General features: G+C 40.1%; 2 long non-coding RNA genes across 2 annotated transcripts in view; one reads left to right on the forward strand and one right to left on the reverse strand.

The window, feature by feature from the left end:
* LOC139181394 (uncharacterized) overlaps nucleotides 1-26,727 on the forward strand; it is a 64,676-nt gene extending 37,949 nt beyond the window's left edge. Inside the window, exon 3 of the long non-coding RNA XR_011565371.1 lies at nucleotides 26,639-26,727. This is a non-coding gene — a long non-coding RNA (uncharacterized lncRNA). The remainder of the gene's footprint in view (nucleotides 1-26,638) is intronic.
* Nucleotides 1-27,722, reverse strand: part of LOC139181393 (uncharacterized) — a 44,433-nt gene that overhangs the window by 12,643 nt on the left and 4,068 nt on the right. Inside the window, exon 2 of the long non-coding RNA XR_011565370.1 lies at nucleotides 1-27,384. This exon is cut by the window's left edge and continues 12,643 nt beyond it. This is a non-coding gene — a long non-coding RNA (uncharacterized lncRNA). The remainder of the gene's footprint in view (nucleotides 27,385-27,722) is intronic.

The following is a 27,722-nucleotide window of genomic DNA, read 5'->3' on the forward strand; positions in this document are numbered from 1 at the left end:
CTGGGAAATCCCATGGAGAGAGGAACCGGGCAGATTGTAGCGCACTGGGTCACCAAAGAGCTGGACACAACTTACTGACTAAACAACAACACCGTATACATGATTGGCAACAGTGTGAAGCTTTGACTATGGGATCCTGAATCCAGTGTTCATTTCACTTGTAGGAAAGGGGTATAAAATGATATCTTCATTCCATTTTTCATTAGGCCTCTGTTTGAGTCTCATTTGGCTTAACCCAATTTCTCTTAGTCTAGGCATACAGATCTATGCTTCTTTCCATGACTGACTGAACACTGATGGAGCAGCAGTAATGTACTAGGTGTTCCAGAGACTGTAGAATTAGATCTGGCTGCTGCCCTATAGCTCCCAATCTCAGTTTGTTGAAGCCAATCTAAAATAGTTCTTGCTCTGAATAGACAGTACAGGTTTATAGGAACATGTCTCCTCTCTAAGCTTGTTTCTCACCAGTATGGACTCCTAAGGGAATCTCTTGTCAGACAGGAATATCTGGTAACTGGTGTTTGAGTAGTCCTGAAAAATCACCCTCATTTTGCCCAATTCAGTCTTAAAGATAGATGAATATGTCCGTTTGTTTTCCAGAAAAACAAATAGAGGCTAGTTTTCTCTTCTGAGGGGTCAGAAGTACATCTCACCCAAAATGTTATAGTCTGAAGCACATTGGAATGGTCTCTTTGATCCCAAATATTTTCTTTATCAGCGAAAATATCCCTTTTAGAGATATTACTCCTTTCTGACTGGGCTTCCCTCGTGGCTCAGTTGGTAAAGAATCTGCCTGCAATGCAAGAGGCCTGGGTTCGATCCCCAAGTAGGGAAGATCCCCTGGAGAAGGAAATGGCAACCCACTCCAGTATTCTTGCCTGGAGAATTCCATGGAGAGAACAACCAGGCAGGTTATAGTTCATGGGGTCGCAAAGAGTCGGACACGACTGTGTGACTTACACTTTCATAGATACTATTTCTTTCCTTTAGGGACTTCCTATAGCTCAGACAGTAAAGAATCTGCCTGCAATGCAGGAGACCCAGGTTTGATCCCTGGGTCAGGAAGACCCTCTGGAGAAGGAAACGGCAATCCACTCCAGTATTCTTGCCTGGAAAATCCTATGGAGAGAGGAGCCTGGTGGGCTACAGCCCATGGGGTCACAAAGAGTGGGACACGACTGAATGACTAACACTACTCCTCCCCCTCCTTTCTGACTCTCACATCCTGTTAGTTAGCATACTATATTAACCATGCTCTGTGAATATGTTTTGCAATGTTGTGGACATCTATCCCTTTTCTAATCATTCCCACTGCCCCTGGCCTGATCAACTTCAACAGTTACCAGAAGGTCCCAACAGGTCCCTCTACTTATTATCGATATCCTGTGGTTCACCCTGCATTCTACCAGCAGGATTCTATTTCTAAAACACCATTCTGGTTATGTCATACCCTTGGTCAAAAACCGTAGCTGGCTTTCCATTGCCTGGAGTTGTAGTTTTCAAAGTCTATTTGTTCATTCGTTCATTCTTTGGTTTCCAGTTACCAGGGGATGTTTTTTTCATGCAAAATACTAGGTATCTGAAACCTCCAAGTGAAAAGCAGATTAAAAAAAAGTGACATGCTCCAAAAAAAGGAGCTGTGCTTTAGTTGAAGTGAGGAGGGAGGACACAGAGCCTCCTTTTTTCCCTTGGCCTCAGGGAACACAGTGTGGAGACCACTGACTTACTCCTGAGATTCAAAGGGCTTAACTTGGTATTCAAGAATGCACTACCCTGGCCCTAACATGCATCTCCTGTTGGGCTTCTAACTTTCTCCCAAAGGAATTTGCTTCAGCAGTTTGGTCCCACACAGCTGGAGCTTTCTCCACATTTTTTTTTTTAACCAAAACTTTCTCTTTTTTTTAAAGCCACCCTTTAAAAAACATTATTTAGTTTTGGCTGTGCTGGATCTTCGTTGCTGTGTGTGGGCTTTCTCTAGTTGCAGTGAGTAGGGGCGACTCTCCAGTGGCGATGCTCGGACTTCGCATTGTGGTAGCTTCTTGTGTCGCAGAACAGGGACTCTGGGCACCCAGGCTTCAGTAGTTGTGGCCCATGGGCTCAGGAGTTGCAGCTTGTGGGCTTAGTTGCCAGGAGGCATGTAGAATCTCTCCAGACCAGGGATCAAACTGGTGTCCCTTGCATTGAAAAGTGGATTCTTTACTACTAGACCACCAGGGAAGCCCAGCATTCCCCACTCTTTACCTTTTCCTGACATATGCATTGCTGTTCTCTTTTCCTTCATTGCACTCACCCTTCAAGGACAAGCTACTTCAAGAAAGCTTCTCTGACTACCTTGCTTTCACTACCAGTGAAAGTGCAGAGTCCTAACCAGTGGACCACCAGGGGATTTTCTGTTTTTGTTATTTTCATTCATTGTTTTATTAGATCCCACAGGTAACTGAAACCAAACAGTATTTTTCGTTCTCTGTCTGACTTATTTCACTTAGCATAATACCCTATAGGTCCATCTATATTGTTGCAAATGGCAAGATTTCATTCTTTTTATGGCTGAGTAAAATTCCATTGTATATGTGTACATATTTATCCATTTATTTATCATTGGCCACAAATTTCTGCCATATCTTGGCTGTTGTGAGTGATGATGCAATGAACATAAGGGTGCATTTATCTTTTCAAATTAGTGTTTTTGTTTTCTTTGGAAAAACACCCAGAGGTGGAATTGCCAGATTGTATGTTAGTTCTAGTTTTAATTATTTGAGGAATCTCCACAGTGTTTTCCATAGTGGCCACACCAGTTTATATTCCCACCAACAGCACACAAGGATTCCTTTTACTCCACGTTCTCTCTAACTTTTATTATTTGTTGTCTTTTTGCTAATAGCCATGTGACAGATGTGAGATGATAGCCCATTGTGGTTTTCATTTTCATCTTCATAATAATTAGCGATATTGATCTTTTCTTCATGTGCCTGCTGGCTTTCTGTGTGTCTTCTTTGGAAAAATGTTTATTCAGATCCGTGTGCATCTTTAGATCTGCATTAAGTGCCATATATTCATATATACAGCATACATATGGGTCTTGTGTTTTATATCCACTCAGCCACTCTGTGTCTTTTGATTAGAGCATATAGTCCACTTACATTTAAAGTAATTGTTGATAGGTATGTACTTATTGCCATTTTGTTCATTGTTTTCTTCCTTTGATCTCTTAAGTTGCGCTTTGATGACTATCTTTAGTGTTATGCTTGGATGTTTTTCTCTTTTTGTGTGTGTAGCTACTACAGATTTTTGGTTTGTGGTTTCATATATATATATATATATGTGTGTGTATATATGTATTATTGTTTTAAGTTGATGATCTCTTAAGTTTGGATGAATCCTAACAACCCTGCATTTTCACTCCCTCCCATCTTTAATGTTTGTGACATCACATTTTACATATAATTGTTTTGTGTGTCCCTTTAACTGTTGTGGATATAGGTGATTTTACTACTTTTCTTTTTCAGCCTTTCTACTAGCTTTATAAATGGTTAGTCCACTATCTTTACTGTACATGTGCCTTTACCAATTAAATTTTTCCTTTTATAATTTTTATATTTATAGTTGTGGTCTTTTCTGCTTAGCGAAGTCCCTTTAACATTTCTTGTAAAGCTGGTTTAGTGGTACTGAACTCTTTAATCTTTTGTTTTTCTGTAAAACTTTTTATCTCTCCTTCAGATCTGAATGGATTCCCTGGTGGCTCAGAGCGTAAAGAGCCTGTCTGCAATGTGGGAGACCCATGTATCCCTGGATCAGGAAGATCCCCTGGAGAAGGAAATAGCAGTCCTCTCCAGTATTCTTGCCTGAGAAATCCCATGGACAGAGAAGCCTGGCAGGCTACAGTCCATGGGGTCTCAAAGAGTCGGACACGACTTTCTTTCACAGACCTGAATGATAGCCTTGCCATGTAGAGCATTCTTGGGTTTAGGTATTTTTCCTTTCATTACTTGGAATATATCATGCCACTCTTTGTGGCCTGCAAAATTTTCCTTAAAAGTCAGCTGAATTCCTTATGGGAATTCCCTTGCACTTGCTTTTTTCTTGTCGCTTTTAAGACTCTCCTTATCATTCATTTTTGCCAATTTAATTACACTGGGTCTAGGTGGGGACCTCTTTGGGTTCATCTTGTTTGGGACTCTGTGCTTCCTATACCTCGATATCTGTTTCCTTCCCTAGGTTAGGGAAGTTTTCAGCCACTATTTCTTCAAATATGTTCTCTGCCCCTTTGTCTTTTCCTTCGGGTACCTCTATAATGCCAATGCTGGTATGCTTGATGTAATTCTAGAGAGCTCTTAAACTATCCTCATTTGCCTAACTCATTTTTTTCTGTTCAACTTGGGTGATTTCCTCTACTTTGTCTTACAGTTTGCTGATTCATTCCACTGTATCCTCTAGTCTACTGTTGATTCCTTCCAATGTACTTTCAATTTCAGTTATTGTATTTTTCAGGCCCTGTTTAGTTCTTCTTTATATTCTCTAGCTGTTAAACTTCACTATGTTCTTCAGTTCTTCTCCTGAGTTTGTTGAGCATTTTTATGATCATTACCATGAGTCTTTGTCAGGCAGATTGCCTAGCTCCACTTCATTTTATTCTTCTCCTGAGGTTTTGTCTTGTTCCTGCCTTTGGAACATATTTATCTGTCTCCTTATTTTGCCTAATTTTCTGTATTTATTTCTAAGGATGAGGTAGGTTGGTTACACTTCCTGTTCTTGGAGAAGTGGGCTTATGCAGGAGACATTCAATCGGGCCCAGCGGCAAACTTCTCTCTGGTCACCAGAGCTATATTCTCTAGGATTGTCCCCTCTGTGGGCTACATGGGCCCTTCTCTTGTGGCAGAGCTGACTACTGTGGGCACAGTTGTAGGTAGGATTGGCCCCCAGTCTGGTTGGCTGCTGCCTGCTGGTGGTCTGGGTCACAGCTTGACTGGTTGCATGGTTCGAAATGTCCCAGGGCTGGTGCCAGCTGGCTGGTGGGCAGGTTGGGTCCTGGGTTGGCTGGCCGTTGTGTCAGGGGGGATCCAGAAGCTGGTGCTGACCTACTAGTGGGTGGGGTCGGGCCCCAAGTTGGCTGATTTGGGGAGCCAGGGGGCCTGGGTCTTGTCCCAGCCTGATGTTGGGCAGGGCTAGGTCCTGGGATCCCTGGCTATGGGGCAGGATGGTGGTCTAAGACTGATGCCAGCCCACTGGTGGGCAGATAAGACTCTGGCACTAATAGGCTAGAAGGAGGACTTGAAAATGGCACTTTCCAGTGTCCTTATGGTAAACAAGCTCCAAAAAGTGGCTGCTATCAGTATTTGTGTCCCTGGGGAGAGTCCCAGTTGCTCTCTGCCTCTCCAGGTCATTCTCTGAGATCAGCAAGCGAATCTGACCCAGGTTCCTTTCAAATTACTGCCTCTGCACTGGGACTTGAAACATGTGAGATATTGTGCAAACTGTTAAAGAGCAGAGTCTCTGTTTTCTACAGCCCTCAGTCTCTCCTGTATGCAAGTTCTGCTGACCTTCAAAGCTGGAACTTCTGGGCACTTGTCCTGCTGGGGCAGAACCCCCAGGCTGGGGTGCCCACTGTGGGGCTTGGACCCCTCACTCCTTGGAGAGAACCTCTGCAATTGTGATTATTCTCCTGTTTGTGAGTCAGCTACCCAGGGATGTGGGTCTTGACTATACTCTGTCCCAATTCTTCTTACCCATCTCATTGTGATTCCTTTATATCTTTAGCTGTGGAAGATAATTTTTGTTAATCTTCAGGTTCTGGTGGTAGTGATGGCCTTTTTTTCATTTCTGAAATCAGTAATTTGTGCCTTCGTTTTTAGTTAATCTGACTAGAGGTTTATCTATTTTATTGATCTTTTCAAAGAACCAGACTTCGGTTTCATTGATTTTTCTCTTTTGTTTTCCTGGTATAACTTTCATTGATTTCTGCTTTAATTTTTTAATATTTCTTTTCTTCTGCTTACTTTGGGTTTGATTTGCTCTTCTTTTTCTAGTTTCCTAAGGTGGAAGCTGAGATTATTGATATCAGGTCTTTTTTTCTAATATATTAATTCTATGCTATAAATTTCCCTCTAAGCACTGCTTAGAATTTTTATAAATTATATTTTTATTTTCATATAATCCAAAATGTGTTTAAACTTCACTTGAGACTTCTTTGGCCTATGTGCTATTTGGAAGTATATTGTTTAATCGCTAAATATTTTGATATTTTTACAGGTATATTTCTGCTATTGATTTTTTTTTTCTTTTTATTTTTTAAATTTTATTTTATTTTTAAACTTTACATAATTGTATTAGTTTTGCCAAATATCAAAATGAATCCACCACAGGTATACATGTGTTCCCCATCCTGAACCCTCCTCCCTCCTCCCTCCCCATACCATCCCTCTGGGTCGTCCCAGTGCACTAGCCCCAAGCATCCAGTATCGTGCCTCGAACCTGGACTGGCAACTCGTTTCTTACATGATATTTTACATGTTTCAATGTCATTCTCCCAAATCTTCCCACCCTCTCCCTCTCCCACCGAGTCCATAAGACTGTTCTATACATAAGTGTCTCTTTTGCTGTCTCGTACACCAGGTTATTGTTACCATCTTTCTAAATTCCATATATATGCGTTAGTATACTGTATTTATGTTTTTCCTTCTGGCTTACTTCACTCTGTATAATAGGCTATTGATTTTTTAGTCTAATTCTACTATGTTCTGAGAGCATACTGATATAATTTATATTCTTATAAGTTTTGTTAAGATCTGTTTTATGACCCATGAATGTGGTCCATCTTGGTGAATGTTCTATTGACCTGGAGAAGAATGTGTATTCTGCTGTCGTTGGATGAAATACTCTGCAGATGACAATAAGATCCCGTTGACTGATGGTGCGGTTCAGTTCAACTATATCATTATTAACTTTCTGCCTGCTGGATCTGTTGATTACTAATAGAGGGGTTTTAAACTCTCTAATTGAAATAGTGGACTTGTCTGTATCTTCTTCAGGTACTATCCATTTTTGCATCATGTATTTTGATGCTCTGTTAAATATACACATAATTTTCCTTCCTCTAAAACCTGCTTTGTCTAAAACTAATATAGTTACTTCCACTTTCATCTGATTAGTGTGTTAGCATGGTATATCTTTCTCCATCCCTTTACTATTTAAAATTTATTTTTAATTGGAGGATATCTTTTAGCATCCTTTTACTTTTAATCTATATGTATCTTTACATTTAAAGTGTGTAGATAACATATAGTTGGGTCTTGTTTTTTTTGTTTTATAATCCATTTGGATAGTCTGTGTTTTAATTGGTGTATATAGACCATTCACATTTAAAATGATTATTGGTACAGCTGGGTTAATACTGACAATATCTGTAATTATTTTCTATTCATTTTCCTTGATTTTTTTACTTATGTGTGTGTATTCCACTCTTCCACTGCTTTCTATAGTTTTATTTGAGCATTTGCTATTATTCTATTTTCTCTTTCTTAGTATATTAATTATACTCATCTTTTTAATTAGTAGTAGTCATAGACCTTACAATACATATTTACACAAATCTAACTCCACTTTCAAATAACACTATACTGCTTCACAGGCACTGCAGGTACTTTGTAGTAGAATACATCCTTTATAAAATCACTGTCATTCATTTCACTTTTCCATAAACTATAATTATTCAGTTAGTTGAGTTCAGTCAGTTCAGTCTCTCAGTCGTGTCTGACTTTTTGCGACCCCATGAATCCCAGCATGCAAGGCCTCCCTGTCCATCACCAACTCCTGGAGTTCACCCAGACTCAAGTCCATCGAGTCAGTGATGCCATCCAGCCATCTCATCCTCTGTCGTCCCCTTCTCCTCCTGCCCCCAATCCCTCCCAGCATCAGAGTCGTTTCCAATGAGCCAACTCTTCACATGAGGTGGCCAAAGTACTGGAGTTTCAGCTTTAGCATCATTCCTTCCAAAGAAATCCCAGGGCTGATCTCCTTCAGAATGGACTGGTTGGATCTCCTTGCAGTCCAAGGGACTCTCAAGAGTCTTCTCCAACACCACAGTTCAAAAGCATCAATTCTTTGGCGCTCAGCCTTCATCACAGTCCAACTCTCACATCCATACATGACCACAGGAAAAACCATAGCCTTGGCTAGACGGACCTTTGTTGGCAAAGTAATGTCTCTGCTTTTGAATATGCTATCTAGGTTGGTCATACTTTTCCTTCCAAGGAGTAAGCGTCTTTTAATTTCATGGCTGCAGTCACCACCTGCAGTGATTTTGGAGCCCCAAGAAATAAAGTCTGACACTGTTTCCACTGTTTCCCCATCTATTTCTCATGAACTGATGGGACCAGATGCCATGATCTTCGTTTCCTGAATGTTGAGCTTTAAGCCAACTTCTTCACTCTCCACTTTCACTTTCATCAAGAGGCTTTTTAGTTCCTCTTCACTTTCTGCCATAAGGGTGGTGTCATCTGCATATCTGAGGTTATTGATATTTCTCCTGGCAATCTTGATTCCAGCTTGTGTTTCTTCCAGTCCAGCGTTTCTCATGATGTACTCTGCATAGAAGTTAAATAAGCAGGGTGACAAGATACAGCCTTGACGTACTCCTTTTCCTATTTGGAACCAGTCTGTTGTTCCATGTCCAGTTCTAACTGTTGCTTCCTGACCGGCATACAGGTTTCTCAAAAGGCAGGTCAGGTGGTCTGGTATTCCCATCTCTTTCAGAATTGTCCATAGTTTATTGTGATCCACACAGTCAAAGGCTTTGGCATAGTCAATAAAGCAGAAATAGATGTTTTTCTGGAACTCTCTTGCTTTTTCCATGATCCAGCAGATCATGTAATTATTCAGTACACTGTTGCTATTATTATTTTGAACAAACTTTATTCTGTTAGGTTAAGAATAAGAAAAATAAAAGATTTCACTTTACCTTCCTTTATTCTTTCTTTAACACTTTTCCCTTCTTTATATAGATCTGAGTTTCTGACGTTATTTTCATTTTTCTTAAATAATTTAACATTTTTTTTGTGAGGAAGGTCAATTGGTGAAAATTTCCTTCAATTTTTGTTTGTCTGAGAAAATATTTCTCATTCACTTTTGAAGCATAATTTTGCTGGATACAGAATTGTAGGTTGATGGATTTTTTCTTTCAAGAATTTAAGTGCTTCATTCCACTATTACTGCTTGCATGGTTTCTGAAGAGAAATCATATGCAATTCTTATCCTTGTTCCTCTATATGTAATGTGTTTTTCCTCTTTCAAGATGTTCTCTTTGTCTTTGATTTTATGTAGTTTAAATATGATATGCCTAGGTGTAAGTTTTCTCACATGTACCTGCTTTGTGTTCTCTGGGCTTCTTGGATTTGTGCTTTGGTGTTTGTCATTGCTTTTGGAAAATTCTCAGCCATTATCACTTCATTCATTAATTCTTTTTCCTTTCTTTCATCTCCTTCTGTCATTCCTATTACATACGTGTTACACTTTTTGTAATTTTCCCACAGTTCTTGAATATTCTATTGAATTTGATCACATTTTCAGTTTGGGACATTTCTCTTGGCATGCTTTATTTATTTATTTATCTATGGCCGTGCTAGGTCTTCATTGCTGCATGCGCTTTTTTCTAATTGTGACAAGCAGGGAGCTATTCTTTGTTGCAATACGCGGGCTTCTCATTGCTGTGGCTTCTCTCGCTGCAGAGCATGGGCCCTAGGGCATGTGGGCTTCAATAGCTGTGGCATATGGGCTCAGTAGCTGCAGTTTCCAGGCTCTAGAACAGAGGCTCAATAGTTGTGACACATGGGCTTAGTTGCTTGCTCTGCAGCATTTTCCCAGATTCTGGAAAAAAAATCTGTGGGATTTTCCCAGATCATGGATTAAACCTGTATCTTCTGGATCGGCAGGCAGATTCTTTGCCACTGAGCCACGAGGGAAGCCCCTTGCCATATCTTTAGATGACTTACTCTTTCTTCAATCACGTCCAGTGTGCTGATGAGTTCATCAAAAGCATTCTTCATTTTTGTTACAGTGTTTTTGATTTCTCACATTTCCTTTTGATTCTTATTTTATTTTATTTTATTTTTAAACTTTACAATATTGTATTAGTTTTGCCAAATATCAAAATGAATCTGCCACAGGTATACCTGTGTTCCCCATCCTGAACCCTCCTCCCTCCTCCCTCCCCATATCCTCCCTCTGGGTCGTCCCAGTGCACCAGCCCCAAGCATCCAGTATCGTGCATCGAACCTGGACTGGCGACTCGTTTCATACATGATATTATACATGTTTCAATGCCATTCTCCCAAATCTCCCCACTCTCTCCCTCTCCCACAGAGTCCATAAGACTGATCTATACATCAGTGTCTCTTTTGCTGTCTCGTACACAGGGTTATTGTTACCATCTTTCTAAATTCCATATATATGCGTTAGTATACTGTATTGGTGTTTTTCTTTCTGAAGTCTCTTTACATTGCCCATATATGCTTACATTTTGCCTCCTTTTTTCATTAGAGTTCTCAACACATTAATCTTATTTATTTTAAATTCCAAGTCTGATAATTTCAAAATATCTGCCATACCTGAGCCTGGTTCTGATGCATGATTTGTCTCTTCAGATTGATTTTTTTTTTTTTTTTCGCCTTTTAGAATGCCCAGTACTTTTTTGTTGAAACTCAGACATGATGTACTGAGTAAAAGTAACTGAGGTAAATGGAGCATTAGTGTGAGGTCTTATGTTAAGCTCTCTAGGAGTTAGGCTAGTTTTACTGTTTTTTGTAGCCATGGGGTCAGAGGCTAAAATCTGCCTAGTGTCTTTGTTTATCCTCTCCATTGTTATTGGGTTTCCCTAGATTCTTCTTCTTAAACAGTGTCTAAGGCTTGCAGGTCTTTCAATCTCCTCTTATTATACAGGATCCCAATTGATGCGTAGCAAATTGTAGGGGAAGGAGAAATGTTCTATAATCATATAATTAGCTCTCAGCTTTTAGTGATCCATGTCCCTGAGTTGTGACCTTCAAAAGCACTAATTAACTTTGCTCCTGCCCACCAGTGTAGGTAAGACAGGAAAGCTAGTGGAGTTGGGCATACATTCCTTCTTCCAGGGTGGTTCCATTCCACCAGGCTCCTTTGCCCATGGAATTCTCCAGGAAAGAATACTGGAGTGGGTTCCCATTTCCTTCTCCAGGGGATCTTCCTGACCCATGGATTGAACCCATGTCTCTGGAATTGCAGGCAGACTCTATACTGACTGAGCCACCAGTGAAGACGTTCCAGGGTAGTTAGACTCTGATAAAACCCAAATTAGTTAGTCTAAGATAAAATCATTTCCCTTGGTTTTTCCAGTAGTCATGTATGGATGTGAGAGTTGGACTATAAAGAAAGCTGAGCGCTGAAGAATTGATGCTTTTGAACTGTGGTGTTGGAGAAGACTCTTGAGAGTCCTTTGGACTGCAAGGAGATCCAAACAGTCCATCCTAAAGGAGATCAGTCCTGGGTGTTCATTGGAAGGACTGATGTTGAAGCTGAAACTGCAATCCTTTGGCCACCTGATGCGAAAAGCTGACTCATTTGAAAAGCCCCTGATGCTGGGAAAGATTGAGGGCAGGAGGAGAAGGGGACCAGAGAGGATGAGATGGTTGGATGGCATCACCGACTCAATGGATATTAGCTTGAGTAAACTCTGGGAGTTGGTGATGGACAGGGAGGCCTGGCGTGGTGCAGTTCACGGGGTCGCAAAGAGTCGGACACGACTGAGCGGCTGAACTGAATTGAACTGAGGCCAGGCCTTAGTTAATGAGAATAAAGAACTCTAGGCTTATTTTAAATGGTTACATTTCCCCCTCCTCTACCTATAACACTTATAAATTTTTCACCAAACCTGAGAACCTGGTGGGGATCCTGGAGGTAAAAACTCACAAAAAAGAGTTTTTCTCTCTGAAGCTAGAACATGCTCCTTCTCCAGCAATTAGTCGATTACCTGATTACCCGTTAAGTGCTCCAACCAGGATCCAGCAGTGGTGATTGTATTCACCTGTCTTTCCAGTTTCCAAGATAAAAACCACAAGGCAGTTTGCCCTGTGACCTCAATTTTCTGTGATTTTAAGAGGACTTGCTGATTTTCATGTCCTTAAGCCTTTGTTCTTGTGACAATAGGAGTGACAACTTCTAAGCTTTTTACATGTCAAGAAACTAGAAGCTCTTTCTAGTCTCTCTTCTGTGCATAAAGGTATATAAAGTTTTCTATTTATATAATATAACAACATATAACAATATACATTTTATAAACTACTTCTAAAGTTAACACATTGTGTACATTTTTGTGCCATTAAATATTCCCCCTATACTACATGCCTAGTGACATGATTTTTCATTAACACAGTTGAAACATAATTTCTTAACCAATCCCCTATTTGAGGGTTCAAATTGTATCCTCTTCTTTTTTTAAAAAAAATTCCATGATAAATATCCCTGTATATAGGGGCTTCCCTGGCTGTCCAGTAGTTAAGACTCTGTGCTTCTACTGCAGGAGACAGTAGAAGATCCATGGTCGAGGAACTAAGATCCCATATGCCTCTGCTGCTGCTAAGTCACTTTAGTCGTGTACGACTCTGTGCGACCCCATAGACGGCAGCCCACCAGGCTCCCCTGTCCCTGGGATTCTCCAGGCAAGAACACTGGAGTGGATTGCCATTTCCTTCTCCAATGCATGAAAGTGAAAAGTGAAAGTGAATTCGCTCAGTCGTGTCTGACTCTTAGCGACCCCATGGACTGCAGCCTATCAGGCTCCTCCATCCATGGGATTTTCCAGGCAAGAGTACTGGAGTGGGTTGCCATTGCCTTCTCCGCCGTATGCCTCTAGGTGTGGCCAAAAAATAAACAAAAAATAAATATCCTTGCATATACACTAATGTATATAATACTGGTTATTTTCTAAATATAAATTCTTAGAGGTAGATTTATTGAGTCAAAGGTAATGAACGCTTTTAAATTCCCAATCTATACTGTCAAGCTGCCTTCCAGAAAAGCTGCACTAATTTACTTCCCAATTGCAGTGTGTGAAAATGTCCAACACTGGATATTTTAATTGCTTAAAACTTCGCAAATTTGGTGAGGGAAAATGGAAACAATTTATTTTCTTTTATCAGTAACTTTTAATTTCTCTTTTTATGATATTACCATTATTATTGTTAATGTTATTATCCTAAGCTACATTCTGGACTAAATGTAAGTGCTCAAGACCATTTATTGATTAAAAGAACTCCGAAAAATCAAAATTACTTTGTAGGCAAAAGTTATATATTTTTCACCCAAGTCTCAGGAATACAATTTTTTTGGTAAATACACAAATTAGACCTCTGCTCCACAGTGTTATAGAATGAAGTAGGAAATATTTTTAACAATCCCTGCATGTTTAACTGAAGACAGACAAATCATGAATTTCCCAAAATAAACATAAATTAGGCACCTTTTGCAAACTTCCACATACTGGTGAGAAGAGAATGACCGTTTCTCTAAAATAAATTTGATAAATTCATAATCTTTAAAACACCTAAGTTATTTGCCTTTCATATCAACAACTTACCTAGACATTTCAGAAAAATCTGAGTATACACTTAGAAGCAAATCCATGAAGGAGGCTATTTAGGTGGTATTATTAGGCTGGCATAAATTGCCTTGTATGGTTCTTCAATTGCTAATACTTGGATGGAGGTAAGCTGGAAATTACTTTGTTGATTTAAATTCACATTGCAAAGTAAGATGGAACCTGTGTATTCCATATTTGATTCTGGATTATTTTGCCAGAAATAATCAGCTCCCTCAGAGGCTGACATGAGAACTACCTACTTCAAATATGAAACTGGATGAGCTTTCATTATTAGCAATGTGATCTGCATGGTTGGGTGATTTATTCCTTTCTGGATGATAAAGAGATGGGATAATAAAAGATAAGGACCCACCCCTGAAAGACTAAGCAAGCACCAAAATAAAGCAAGCTATCAAAATGTGGGTTTCATGTGCATTTACATATTTTAAAACTCATTTCCAAATTGCTAAGATTCTAACTTACAGGCAAGTCAATTTCCAAAGGAACGGTATACACCAATGCCACAAGGAGGGTATTCTTTATCTACAGCTGTTAAACAAGTTGCCGTCACCTCTCTAAAATATCTTTAAGATAGATTTCTTTACAGAAACTCTTACATGGATCCTTTCAATATATCTGAGCTCACCACTATTCATGACAACCACAGATGATCCAAATAACTTGTTTCAGCCAACAGATTCTGTTTGCCCCAAATTCAGCCTCTAGACAGGGTACTGTTAGACAATGTGTGAAACTGACTGATCTGAATTTGCCTGCTCCAAATTTGGCTCAAGGATAAGGAGGTAGAAGATAAAGGTAAAAAGAGGCCAAGAAACCAGGTCCTGAAGAACACTGAGCCATTTGAGCATGATGATAACAGTAATAAGAAAAATAACAACAAAATTTGTTGAACATGTCTTATAAGCTAAGGGTTTTACATCCATGAATTCAAAAATTCTTACCACAACCCTACAAGCTAGATCCCATTATTAGCCCCCTTTTAGACATGAGGCACAGGGAGGTTTGGTAACTTGCCTAAGTTGACATAAGTAGTCAAGGTATGGAGGTGGGATTCAAATCTAAGAAGGCTGGCCTCAGAACCAAGGACTGAAACCACAGTAGCATTTTGCCTGTCCTGCTACATGAGTGTAAAGTGCATGTCACCCACTTTTAGAACTTAAAAAATAAAGGGCTTCCACACATTCTTGCCTAACTTTTTCTCAAACCACCCTTCCCACCCTACCTGGAAACACAGCTTTGCTCACCTTTTAAAGAATCAGGTGTTGTCTGTAGTGAAGCCAAGTCGTACTCAAATGACTATAGGAAATGATACAACTGGAAGACTTCATTTTGCATTTTTTGGTATTTATCTCAAGAACAGACTATAAAGTATGACATAGTGCCTATGCTTCCAAGAGCTATGAAATAGAGATGGGAAGAGAAGAGTAACTCAGCTATAAGTTCTTTTTCATTCTCTTTATACCCATCAGCATTTTTCTCACAATACATGGCATTTATCTCACATTACAATACTAGGTCAAGGTCTAAGTTGCTTCAGTCGTGTCTGACTCTGTGCGACCCTGTGGACTATATCCCGCCAGGCTCCACTGTCCATGGGATTCTCCAGGCAAGAATACTGGAGTGGGTTGCCATGCTCTCCTCCAGGGGATCTTCCTGACCCAGGGATTGAACCTACGTCTCTTATGTCTCCTGCATTGGCAGGCGGGTTCTTTACCACTAGCGCCATACTAGTGTCTTCCCAACTATGCATCTTGAGGATGAAAACATCTTACTCAAAAACTAACTATGCATCAAAACCTGACCATAAATGCAAACATAGTGGTTTGCATCAAGTACTCTGGTCCCATTACCTCAGCAACATGGGATTTGGCTAATTATGCTCCAAAGAGAAATCCACAAATTCCTGGAAGGAGCAAATTCAGGAACTGAAGGCAGAGACAAGGAGCTAAACAGTAATATCACTGGTGCTATAAAACAACACTTCTGCAATTACTGACACTGATTTCAACTACATAGCAAAAGTAAACACTATAATTTTTTTTTTAAACTATAGTCTTTAAGACATGTTTTACCATGGTTGTCCAAGATTGGGTGCTTAGCTGAATTACAGCTGATTTCTCCATGAGTGCATGGAACAATGCTCAATTTTCAGAAACTATGATAAAGTCCATTTCAGCACATTCTTGTAAGTCTGAACTTTAAAAAACTTTCATGAGTTACACAGCAACATTGACCACACCTCAAGTTCCAGTATATTATCTTGGACAAGAAGCACAAGTGAGTTGATTTTATTGAAACAGTGATACCTCACCAACTTGAAGGAGATGCAAGTAAGCAAAGTAAACTTATCACTTGCCAGTACCTGAGTGATACCATCTGGAGACTTCAAGTGCTCAGTCTCTCAGTCATGTCCAACTCTTTGTGACTCCATGGACTGTAGCCTGCTGAGTTCCTTTGTCCATGGGATTTCCCAGGCAAGAATACTGGAGTGGGTTGCCATATTCCATCTCCAAGGGATTTTCCCAACCCAGGCATTGAACCCTTGTCTCCTGTGGCTCCTGCACTGGCAGATTCTTTACCACTGAGCCACCTGCGAAGTCCAGAGACTTCATGACTTACCACTGACTCATGGTATCTGTAGAGTAGAACTTGGTCCCAAGGGAATTTCAATGAACATTTGAGATGGACCTTCAACCTGTATCATCACAGCTATTTTTCAAATGGGTTCATGTGGCCCTAATTGAAAGTGATAATCCCTGATACTTTAAGGGCCCCTGTTAACAGAAATGATGACAAAAGTAAACAACAAAGATGTGCTTCTATGCCATCAATGTTTTCCCCAACCATTACTGTCTAGCACCGAGCACCAGGTCAAAAGTTCAATAACTTCATCACCAGTCTAAAGGCAAGAAACATTCCCATGAACAGTTTTCGATAAGAGCTATTACTGTAGACACATCATCATGTTAAGTACTACAATAATATTTATTTTATTATAACACACACAGTCAGTGGACAGGGAGAGATGAATCTTTGCTGTTCATTATATAAGAGGACAAATCAAGTAAACAAATTCCTTCTGGAGTATTTTTTTAAAGGCTACTATAATAGTGAAGAAAAAATTAAAAGCATAAGTACTTCTCTTCTGACATTTATCTAACTTGAAGCAGGACAAAGGGCATGATGGAGCAGTCATTACAGAAAAAAAATGTCCTATTTCTCTGGAAATTGGGTTTCTAGAACTGAAGTCTCAGTCAGAATTCCTCAGGGCTTTAAGACGTCATTTTCAGGCTACCAAAGCCAGTGAAAGCAGAAAGTCAAGAAAAACCCAAGTCCTTCACTTTTGAGTATACAGCTTATTTCTCTTTATCTGGTAGTTAATTATCTTATTCCTACTTATTGGGTCATTTGTCCAAAATTAATTCAACTTAATATATATTGAGTGGCCTATGCACAGCCTGGGCTTCCCACTACCTGCCTTTTCTACTAGCTTTTCTACTAGCAGGTGGGCAAACTCAATGAGAAGAAAAGGTCCATATTTCGAAGAGGTTTGAGAGTTGAGCAAGGCAACATCATTGGCTAAGTTGAGAAATGAAGATTTTCCATGAAATTTCACTTCATTGTGCCCTTCTATCTCCCATTAACATGGATAACTGAGACTTGGTGGTATTCTCAAGGCCATGGGAGATACTTTTACAGAAAGGCTGCTCAACTGGTGAAACCTGATCTGAATAATTTTTCTGGCTAAAATAATCTCTTATCATCTGGCATAGGACTTTGGGCAAAAAATTAAATCTCTTGTCTGAAAAAAACAAATTGTTCTTTCTATCAGCACCTCAGCTGCACAAATCTCTGCTAAAGGAGGTTTACTTACTATTTGGTCAAGAATTTAAGTTGTGCTCTTGAACTTTTCACAACAGAATCAACTTTGTGTGCCCCACAACTGATACCTAACTTATCCAGTTTTCACTTCAGACAACATAGGCTAAATCTCCACTACAGGTGCACTTTAGAGAATCCATGATGAATCAGTGCTTCATTTAAAAAATTTTTAATAGGAGGATAATTGCTTTACAATGCTGTGTTGATTTCTGCCATTCACCAGTGTGAATCAGCCATAAATATACATACGTCCCCTCCTCTTGAGCCTCCCTCCCACCCCTCTAAGTCGTCACAGAGCACTGGGTTGAGCTCCCCATGTTATACAGCAACTTCCACCTAGCTGGCTTATTTATATATGGTAATGTATATATTTCAACAGTATTTTATCAGTGCATTCCACGCTCTCCTTCCCCTGCTCTGTCCACAAGTATGCTCTCTAAGTCTGCATCTCTATTCCTGCCCTGCAGATAGGTTAATCAGTATTATTTTCTAGATTCTATACATATGCATTAATATATGATATTTCTTTTTCTTTTTCTGTCTTACTTCACTCTGTGTAACAGGCTCTAGGTTCATCCACCTCACTAGAACTGACTCAAGCTTGCTCCTTTTTATGTCTGAGTAATATTCCATTGTACATATGTACCACAACTTCTTTATCCATTCATCTGTCAATGTACATCTAGGTTGATTCCATGTCCTGGCAATTGTAAATAGTGCTGCAATGAACACTGGGGTACATGTGTCTTTTTGAATTATGGCTCATGCAGCTCAATATCAGAAAAACAAACAACTCAATCAAAAAATGGGCAGAAGACCTAAACACATACTTCTCCAAAGAGGACACCCAGATAGCCAATAAACACATGGAAAAATGCTTAACACTGCTCATTATTAGAGAAATGCAAATCAAAACTACAGTGATGTATCATCTCACTCCAATCAGAATGGGCATCATAAAAAAAAAATCTATAAACAATAAATGCTGCAGAGGATGTGGAGGAAAGGGAGCCCCCCTGTACTATTAGTGGTAATGTAAACTGGCACAGCCACTATGGAGAACAGTATAGAGATTCTTTTCAAAACACTAGAAATAAACTACCATATGACCCAGTAATCCCACTACTGGGCACATACCCTGCCTGAGTGCTTCATTTTTATAAAATAATGTTTTGTGTTGTTGTTGTCATTTAGCTGCTAAGTCATGTCCAACTCTTTTGTGATCCCCATAGACTGTAGCCCACCAGGCTCCTCTATCCATGGGATTTCCCAGACAAGAATACTGGAGTGGGTTGCTATTTCTTTTTCCAGGGGATCTTCCCAACCCAGGGATAGAACTTGGGTCTCTGGCATTGCAGGCAGATTCTTTACCATCTGAGCCACCATGGAGGCTCACATATGAGTGTGTGTGTGTGTGTAGCTGCAAAAAAAAAAAAGACTCTAAGTCTATATACCAATTAACCATGATTAACATAAATGTTGAGATTACCAATGACTTTTGTTTCTCTAATACTTTTATTTTCTTCTGAATGTTGAAAAATGACATCTATTTTTAAATAGAAAAAAATCACGTTGATGTAAACTTTGCTTAGGGCATCTGATAATTGACAATGCAGTCTACTAGACATATTAAACAACCATATGTATAACATTTCCATGTTCTAGCCTTCGATTAGCTTATATCATTCAAAGTTAAACTATCTGGACTACATTAACTTAGCACTTATAAAAAAACTTATATTGAGCTATAATTTAATGTTTGCCCTATTCCTTTACAGAGGGTTAATAGAGAAATGCCAAATATGATTCTTCTTTCATACCATTTGAATAAGTGGGAGGTAGATGAAATTGTACCTTTCTCTTGCCAACCAATGGAAAGCTTCTCTTTTTATCTTTTCAGGAAGCATACACCAACTTAGAAACATGAATACTGTAATGTATCAACCTTTGTGCATGCTCAGTCACTCAATTGTATCTGACTCTCTGAGACCCCATAAACTATAGCCCACCAGGCCCCTCTGTCCATGGAATTTTCCAGCCAAGAACACTGGAGTGGGTTGCCATTTCCTTCTCCAGGGGATCTTCCTGACCCAGGGATGGAACCCACATCTCTTGCATCTCCTGCATTGCAGGTGGATTCTTTACCACTGAGCCACCTGGGAAGCCTCATGATACCAAATCAGGTGTTAAAAATATCTACCCTTTCTACTTTGGTCAGATGGCCTCTATTTTTTTGCTTCAGCTTTTAAAAAGTTATCTTGCAACTATTCTTTCATATATGCTGTGATGCGCTGGGTGTCCGACTCTTTGTGACCCCATGGACTGTAGCCTGCCAGGTGCCTTTGTCCATGGGGATTCTCCTGGCAAGAATGCTGGAGCAGGTTCCCATGCCCTCCTCCAGGGGATCTTCCCAACCCAGGGATTGATCCCAGGTCTCTCACACTGCAGGTGGATTCTTTACCATCTGAGTCACCAGGGAAGCCCAAGAATACTGTAGTGGGTAGCTTATCACTTCCCCAGGGGATCTTCCCAACCCAGGAATTGAACCAGGGTCTCCTGCATTGCAGGTGGATTCCTTACCAGCTGATCTACCAGGGAATCCCATTCTTTCATATATAACCTATATCTACTCTTTGGGGAAGTAGCACGCTATAAATCTTAAATGAGTAAAACGCTTTTTGCAAAGACCTTGTGACAATGATAAAAGTCCAGGTGTGCTCCAAATACTAAAGACAGAGCCTTGGTTTCCCTGATGCCTCAGACAGTAACGAATGTGCCTGCAATTCAGGAGACAGGTTCAATCCCTGGGTCAGGAAGATCCCCTGGAGGAGGAAATGGCAACCCATTCCAGTATTCTTGCCTGGAGAATCTCATGGACAGAAGAGCCTTGCAGACTACAGTCTATGGGGTCCAAAGAGTTGGACGTGACTGAGGGACTAACACTTCCACTTTCATTTTTCTGGTTTCCCCTGCCCTCCCCGCTGCACAACCCCTTATTCTCCCATCCTTTAGTTTGCTGTCCAGAAGGGAAGAATTCCTCTCAGAGAGTAGAGAATCTTTAGTTCAGAGAGCGTGAATGACTCAACCAACACCACACAGTGAGCAATAGAACTGACCAGAAGCCAGGTCTCCTGACTTAGAGCACAGTTCACTCTCCATTAGACTATGAGGGCATTCCAATCCTTCTGATAAGTCAGGGAAATCTAAGAAGCATGCACATAAAGGCACATATTTTTAGCCTTCCTCACACATTTCCTTTGGCTTAGCTTATTTAGGTTCCAGAATAACTTTAGTCCTAGACTCTATCTTTTAACTCCCAAATAGTATACTGCCTGTCTTTGGAATTCTGATTACAAAGTTCTTTATTCATCTACTCAGATCATCTCACATGTTAAGTGGCTGCCATGTGCAAAGCTGTGCATGCCATGCTAAGTCACTTCAGTTGTGTCCGACTCTTTGGGACCCCATGGACTGTAGCCTGTCAGGATCCTCTGTCCATGGGATTCGCCAGGGTAGAATACAGGAGTAGGTTGCTATTTCCTTCTCCACATGTGCAAAGCACTGGGCTTCCATTCAAGAGAAGGCACTGGCTTCCTCAAAGAACTGCTAGACACAAACTGGTGTTGTGAACAGAACAGCGGATCTGGAGACCTGGGTTTTCATTCTGGTGCTGCCCTGGATTTGCTGTCTGGCTTTGTACAAAGTCACTTGGCCTCACTCAGTTTCAAGTTTCTCATTTGAAAATTAAGGTAATAATATCATTGGGCCTGTAAGAGAGTTACTTTAATTGCTGTGTGTGCGTATGTTAGTCACTCAGTCGTGTCTGACTCTGCAACCCCATGGACTGTAGCCTGCCAGGCTCCCCTGTCCATGGAATCTCCAAGCAAGAATACTGGAGTGGGTTGACATTCCCTTCTCCAGGGGATCCTTCTGACCCGAGGATCAAACCCGGGTCTCCTGCACTAGAGGCAGATTCTTTACTGTCTGAGCCATCAGGGAAGCTACCATTCATTAAAAACTGTGTGCCAGCCACTGTCACACAGCCCTCTGTGTGCACAATATGATCGAGTCTTTAGATGACCATGTTTACAATCAATACACTATTATTTCCCCTACTGTACTGATAAGAGCACTAAAGCTGGAGAGATTAAGCAACATTCCCAAAGTAAGGAAGTTGTGGATCTGGGGTTTGGATCAAAGTGGACTCCAGAGTTTCCATAGCCAACATCACTGGTCCCTCCCAACATAAAAAATAATTAAGAATATACCTTGAAAGGCATTAAGCTAATTTTAAAGCATTCTCATTTACTCTACTTCTACCTATCTGAACTTCTAAGATGTGAATACATCTATTCTTCTGCTCATTTCTTTGTCTTGTCAAATAATCACCTCAAATGTCCAAGTGATAACCTGGAGGTGAAGGACTCAAGCCCTTGACTTTCACAATAAAGAGGCTCTGGGTAGGCTCCATAAGACCATGCTTCCTGTGTCTCAAAATTTCACTATCTTCTTCCTTCTCTGCAATCTTTTGGGGACTCATCCTTCCTGGGAAGTTCAGAGGCCCATTTTCAGCCAAATACAAATGTTAGAAGCTTTTCTCCAAAGGAGAAAAATGAGTGAGAATCTAGTCCCTTGGAAGATCCAGCTAACCCATCTTATAAAGCAGGCACAGAAGCCATGAAATACACCAACCATTTCTCTCCCAAGGACTTTTGCCAGCCTTGGCACAGGCTGGTTCATTTGAAATATATAATTAAATATTCTTAACAACTCAATTATTCTACCTCACTTTGATCAATAGTTCATTACCTAAGTCAGATGTGCCAAAAGAGGCAAACTCTTCAGCTCATTTTGTCCTACATTTGCATGAATATTATGCACTGAATATTATGCTTCTTTGAACTTCAAAAGAACTTCCTGGCCTCTTTTGACTACAACTTTAACAGTTGAGCATAATGGAATTATAGAAAGACATTTTCCCAGCTAAAGATCTCCATCCTCGCTGCTTTTGGACAGGAACAAACTTTTATATAAGCCATAAATGGCTCATTCATCCACTGTGATGGCACTGTCCATATTTCCCGGGTTCCTGAGCGGGTTTTCCCTCCTGTGAGAGCAAGGTAACTCTGGCTAATTAGCTACTAGCAAGTGGCAGCACCCACTTCTACTTCTCCTTGTGCAAACAGCTTTCTGCTTTGAAAGCATTTCCTCCAGACCTCCTCAGATTCTACACCAGTTGAGTGAGTGTCTTTGACCATAATAGCATCGCCCCTCATTCCATCCTGATGCCTAAAATGCGAGAGCAAACAGGCTACCGAGCATCTGCCTTGACCAACATGCTTATACTCAAACCAGCCCATGAGTGAGAAAAAACCTTGGCTTCCTTGGGTAAAACAGTATCAGGCAGCAAGGAGCGACATGAAACTTTATGATCCTTACACATTTCTTGAAGTTTTTCTGTTATTTTTTTCCCCTCATTTTGCTTCTTCCATTCCTATACCTACTCTTCTCTAGAACTCAACAGCACAATATGGGAATCCTGATTTCCTTTTACTTCAAAGGACTTTTTCCTGTTGTCAAAGTAATATTGCCAATTGTGAAATCTTTGGAATAAACAGAAGTATAAAGATGAACAAAAATAACAGTCATGAAACTACTACCCAGAGATAAAAAATTAGTTCCCTCTTGCACACCATGTGTGTGTGTGCATGCTCAGTCGTGTCTGACTCTTTGTGTCCCCATCGACTGTAGTCTGCCAGGCTGGCTCCTCTGTCCATGGGGTTTTCCAGGCAAGAATACTGGAGTGGGGCTGCCATGCCCTTCTCCAGGGGATATTCCTGACCCAGGGATTGGACCTTTTTCTCCTTCATTGGCAGGTGGATTCTCTACCACCGAGCCACCTGGGAAGCCTCACTGTGCACCAAGCATGAATATAAAGTTCAGGTAGAAGAGAGAACTATGGGTAAAACCCCAAACTACAGAAGCAGTAGAAAAAAAATATAAGAATATGGAGTAGGAAAGACCTTCTTAGGAATAAGAAGAAATCCACAAGCCATAAAGGAAATGAATGACAGATCTGACTACACAAAAATTTAAAACTTCTATATGGGAAAATACGGCTTATACAAAGTTTGAATGAAATGGCAGACTGGGAAAACAATACGTGAAATACAAAAGGTTAATAACAACATTTGAAATAACAAAATGTTAATAAATAAGCTTTTGCAAATCAATAAGACAAGCAACCCAACTGAAAAATAGCCAATTCACTGGAGAAATACAATTGAATTAAAAGTAATTGAAAATACACTCCAGTAACAGGAAACTCTCACAGCACAACTGAAATAGGATTTCCTCTAGTAAACTGGCCCATGAATACAGCGATTAAGAATACTTTTAGTGAAGGAATTAGAAATGGACATGCATACATATATGGTGGAAGTGTAAACTGATACTTTTTTTGGAAGGACAATTTGACAGTTTTTGCCAAGATTAAAACTGAGCATACACTTTGACCTGACAATTACTCACAAACACTTGCTTAAGTGCTTTCAGGCATTCACTAATGCCTTACTTATAGTAATAACAAAACTGGAAACAATCTAAATATCTACAAATAGGGACTATCTAAACAATCCATGGCACACTCATATAACCGGGTACTATGTAGGCATTAGAATGAACATGGTACTGTTACACTGAAATGTTCTGACATGGAAGGACGTCCTGGACACACTGCTGAATAAAGCAAGTTATAAGGAAAAAAAAAAATATATATATATATATAATATCCAATTTTTGTAAAAGAAAAAATCCCTATAGATATGTATGTTTTGATAACACAGAGAGAAAACAGCATGGAAGAAACAGAAAACTATTACTATTATTAATAGTAACAGTCATCCCTGAGGTGCGGGAATGGGAGTTGAGAGAAACAGGTTCTTTATGAAGTTCAGATACTTTCACATCATTTTGTTCAGTGAGTAGTATTCATTTCACAATTTAAGAAATTTCAAAATAAGCTAATATAAGCATTTTCCAGGGCTATCATTTGCAATAAGGAGTGTTTGGTAGCATGAGAATGCATTACAAGGATCATTTATGCAACCGTTTCCTAGTGTTTCTAATGTCTTGTAGAGCTGCAATATAAATTTCGGTGCATGCAGTGTATGTGTGTGTGCAGTGTATGGGTGTGTGAGTGTGTATGTGTGCCGAGGCAACATACCTAAGGCATAGACTTTTAGAGTCTCCTTTTAGTGGAGATAACTTTGCACATATCTTTGAGACAGTTAGCTTGGGTCAGGCCCCAAAGAATGATGCTGAGGGCTCATTTAGGGAATGACGATGACCTAAGCCTCATTATCTGACTATAAGCTGGAAACACTAGCCCAGAACTGGTCCCTTAGGCCATCTGTTACATAATCATTTTGACACCAATTGAATATCCAAAGGGCTTGGGACAGACTCACAGGCAGTAGGAAATGTTAGAGAGTGATAGTTTGGGGTCTGTCAATCAGTTTTCAATCACATTTTTTCTTTGGTTTGTCAATTAAGCTCTAATTGTCTATTTCTATGGACAATATTACTCAATTCTTCATTAATATGGAAGGCTTCCCAGAGAAGATTGTCTCCTAAGAGTTGCAAGCTTCCCCATGCTGCCATAAGGCCATAAGGGAAGTTTCTCCCTAAGAAACAAAGGAGTTTTAAGTCCAGCTGCTTGTGAGCTTAGCTGAGAATGGACTGGACTTTTCTCTCACATCCACTTAAATCAAGGCAAACTTCTGGAAGACGAGGGTTCTGAGGTGGATTACGTATTCAAGCAGAAGAAGGTCGGTTGAGGACTACAAGAGAAGAGGCTGATTTAAGCTCTCTTGCTCCTACTGTGCCCTGCTCAAACTTCCATTTTTGTGTCTCAATCATACGAGATTACAATGGATCACTCATGTTTAAAAGCCTAATCAAAAGCCCCATTTCTCCCAGGAAGGAGACTCACTTTACTATGAAAACCATAGTGAAGCAGAAAGACAGGTAACAGTGGAACAGATTCGGCACTGTTCTCCCTAACAGAGAGCCTCATGCCCAATATATTTAACTTAAGCTGATAAAGGGGATACGTGTTGAAGTGATGGGCTTCAGATGCTGTTTCAGTTCCTACCAGGCATACTTACACACTTCCTTCTCATGAATAAGTTCAGTGGAGCAGAGAATGCCCCGTCTTGGACCAGTTCCACATTGTGCTTCTTTTGATGCAGCCAAAAAGGGGAACTAGAGAGAGGGCTTTTCCTTCAAATGCAGAGCCAGGGTCCACCTTGGAGGTGGCTGCAAATGGCCCAAAGATGGTGAAGCTCACAGTGGGCAAAGGCAGGCAGACAGCTCCTAACAAGGGCAGAGTTGTCAATGGTTACTCATAAAAATCTCCCAAATGTGGCCGCAAGGAGGGTTAATTACCCCCCTTTCCTGCCACTCGGCTTTCTCCAATGTGTCAGCCCATGACACGGATCGCTGATTTTCTAGAAATATTCCCTGGCTTTGCAGGGACGTTCTGTTCAACAAATGGCATCCAATCTGCTCACGGTCCCTGGAATCTCAATTTCCTCAAAGGATTTTTCATCTCAATCCAGCTCGTGTGAAGGTTTTTCCTTCTTCATTTTTCGGCAGAAGAGAATAGGCAGAGCCTGCTTTACTTTTTTTTTTTTTTTTCTTTTTCTTTTCTGTGTTATTCTTTTTCATAAAGTGAAATCCTTTGCTGAAGAGTCTGAAATTTGGGAAAAAATCCAGCTCATCTCTCAGATATTTCTAGAATTACGTAAAATGGAATGAAATTTGTACAGTTCAGAACAGGAAATGGAAAATAACTGATGTGTCATGTGTTCTATGAGATGAAAACTACATGATAATCAGAAAAACAGCCCCAAATTCATTGGCCTGATTCAAAGCTCTCCTTCTTTTATCAACTCACACATAAACCAGTAACATTTACTTTCTTAGATTCGTGGCAGGGCCACATTTGGGCTAACTTGCAATCTCTTCAGATTATAAGCACCTTCTCAAAGAAATGACAAAAAAGTATCTTGTTTTTTTTTTAAACTCAAGACACTTATGTTTTACTTGCTCTGTTCTGCTTCCTTCTAGGAAAAGAAAGAACAGCAATAAGGAAAAGATGTATCTCATGCCTCCCATGCAGCCCATCTTCCACTTTTTTCTCATTCCAGCCAGTGCAAAAGGCAACTTGAAACTTTCAGGGCCCCGTGTACTCAAGCTGTTGGGAAGAAAGCAGACAAAAAGAACAGATCTACTGGAACTGATGGAGACCTCTTATCTCAGGCTTCTAACCTACTGGGGGCCGGGAAGGGCTGGGGGAATTTACATGTGTAGTAAGCACTGTTTTCCTGCAAAGAAAGAGATCTTGCCTCTCCTGCCTTGCAAAGACTGTGGGGGAAAATTTAAGTGGACGAACATACATTCCTATCCAACGCTAAGGCTAAATCCTTACAGGCAAGTCATAGGAAAGAAAAAATACATTTTGAAATCCTCATTTCTAAGGGAATTAAAGTTGACTTCTCAAGAGATTTTCTTTGGGAGAAAAGGGAAACTGGGGTTTGCAAAATGGCCATTTTGGCAAACAAGATAAAAATAATAGGCAGTGACCCAAACAATTTCTGAAACCAAAGTCAACTGATCTTAGCTTCAAGACTACCATTATTTTTAATCCTTCAGGGATGGGGCAAGCATTGATCAGTGTTTCGCCTGTGTCTCTTATGAGATCTATAAGGATTTTCAGTTTGGCTACTTATGTTGGAAAAGACAGATGTGATTAGCAAATGGATGTGATGTAAGCACCTGAATGGTTCAGACATATTCCTCTCACATGAAGTCCCCTGTGAAATGGAAATTTTAAATGGACCATTTAAGGAATATTGGGCAAACTTAAGTAGGTAATATGTTCACATTGCATCACCATGCAAAAGACCACCCCAAAAGCACCTACCATTCCTAAAAATAGGAGAACTGCATTTCCAGTCTCAGGAGTGGAAAGCTTTTTGAGGCTTAGAACACAGAAGGTTTGCTATCGATTATATCCAGCCACAGGTCATTTCCATCGACTTTAGAGCTGGCAAAACTCTTGCAAAGCGGGATTTGAAAATATTTAAATAATTCAAGAAACACCATATTTTAGTCTGGGATTAACATTGGATGGGAAGTGAGTTCAACAATC

This window comes from Bos indicus, chromosome X (genome assembly GCF_029378745.1).
Source record: "Bos indicus isolate NIAB-ARS_2022 breed Sahiwal x Tharparkar chromosome X, NIAB-ARS_B.indTharparkar_mat_pri_1.0, whole genome shotgun sequence".
Lineage (NCBI taxonomy): Eukaryota > Metazoa > Chordata > Mammalia > Artiodactyla > Bovidae > Bos > Bos indicus.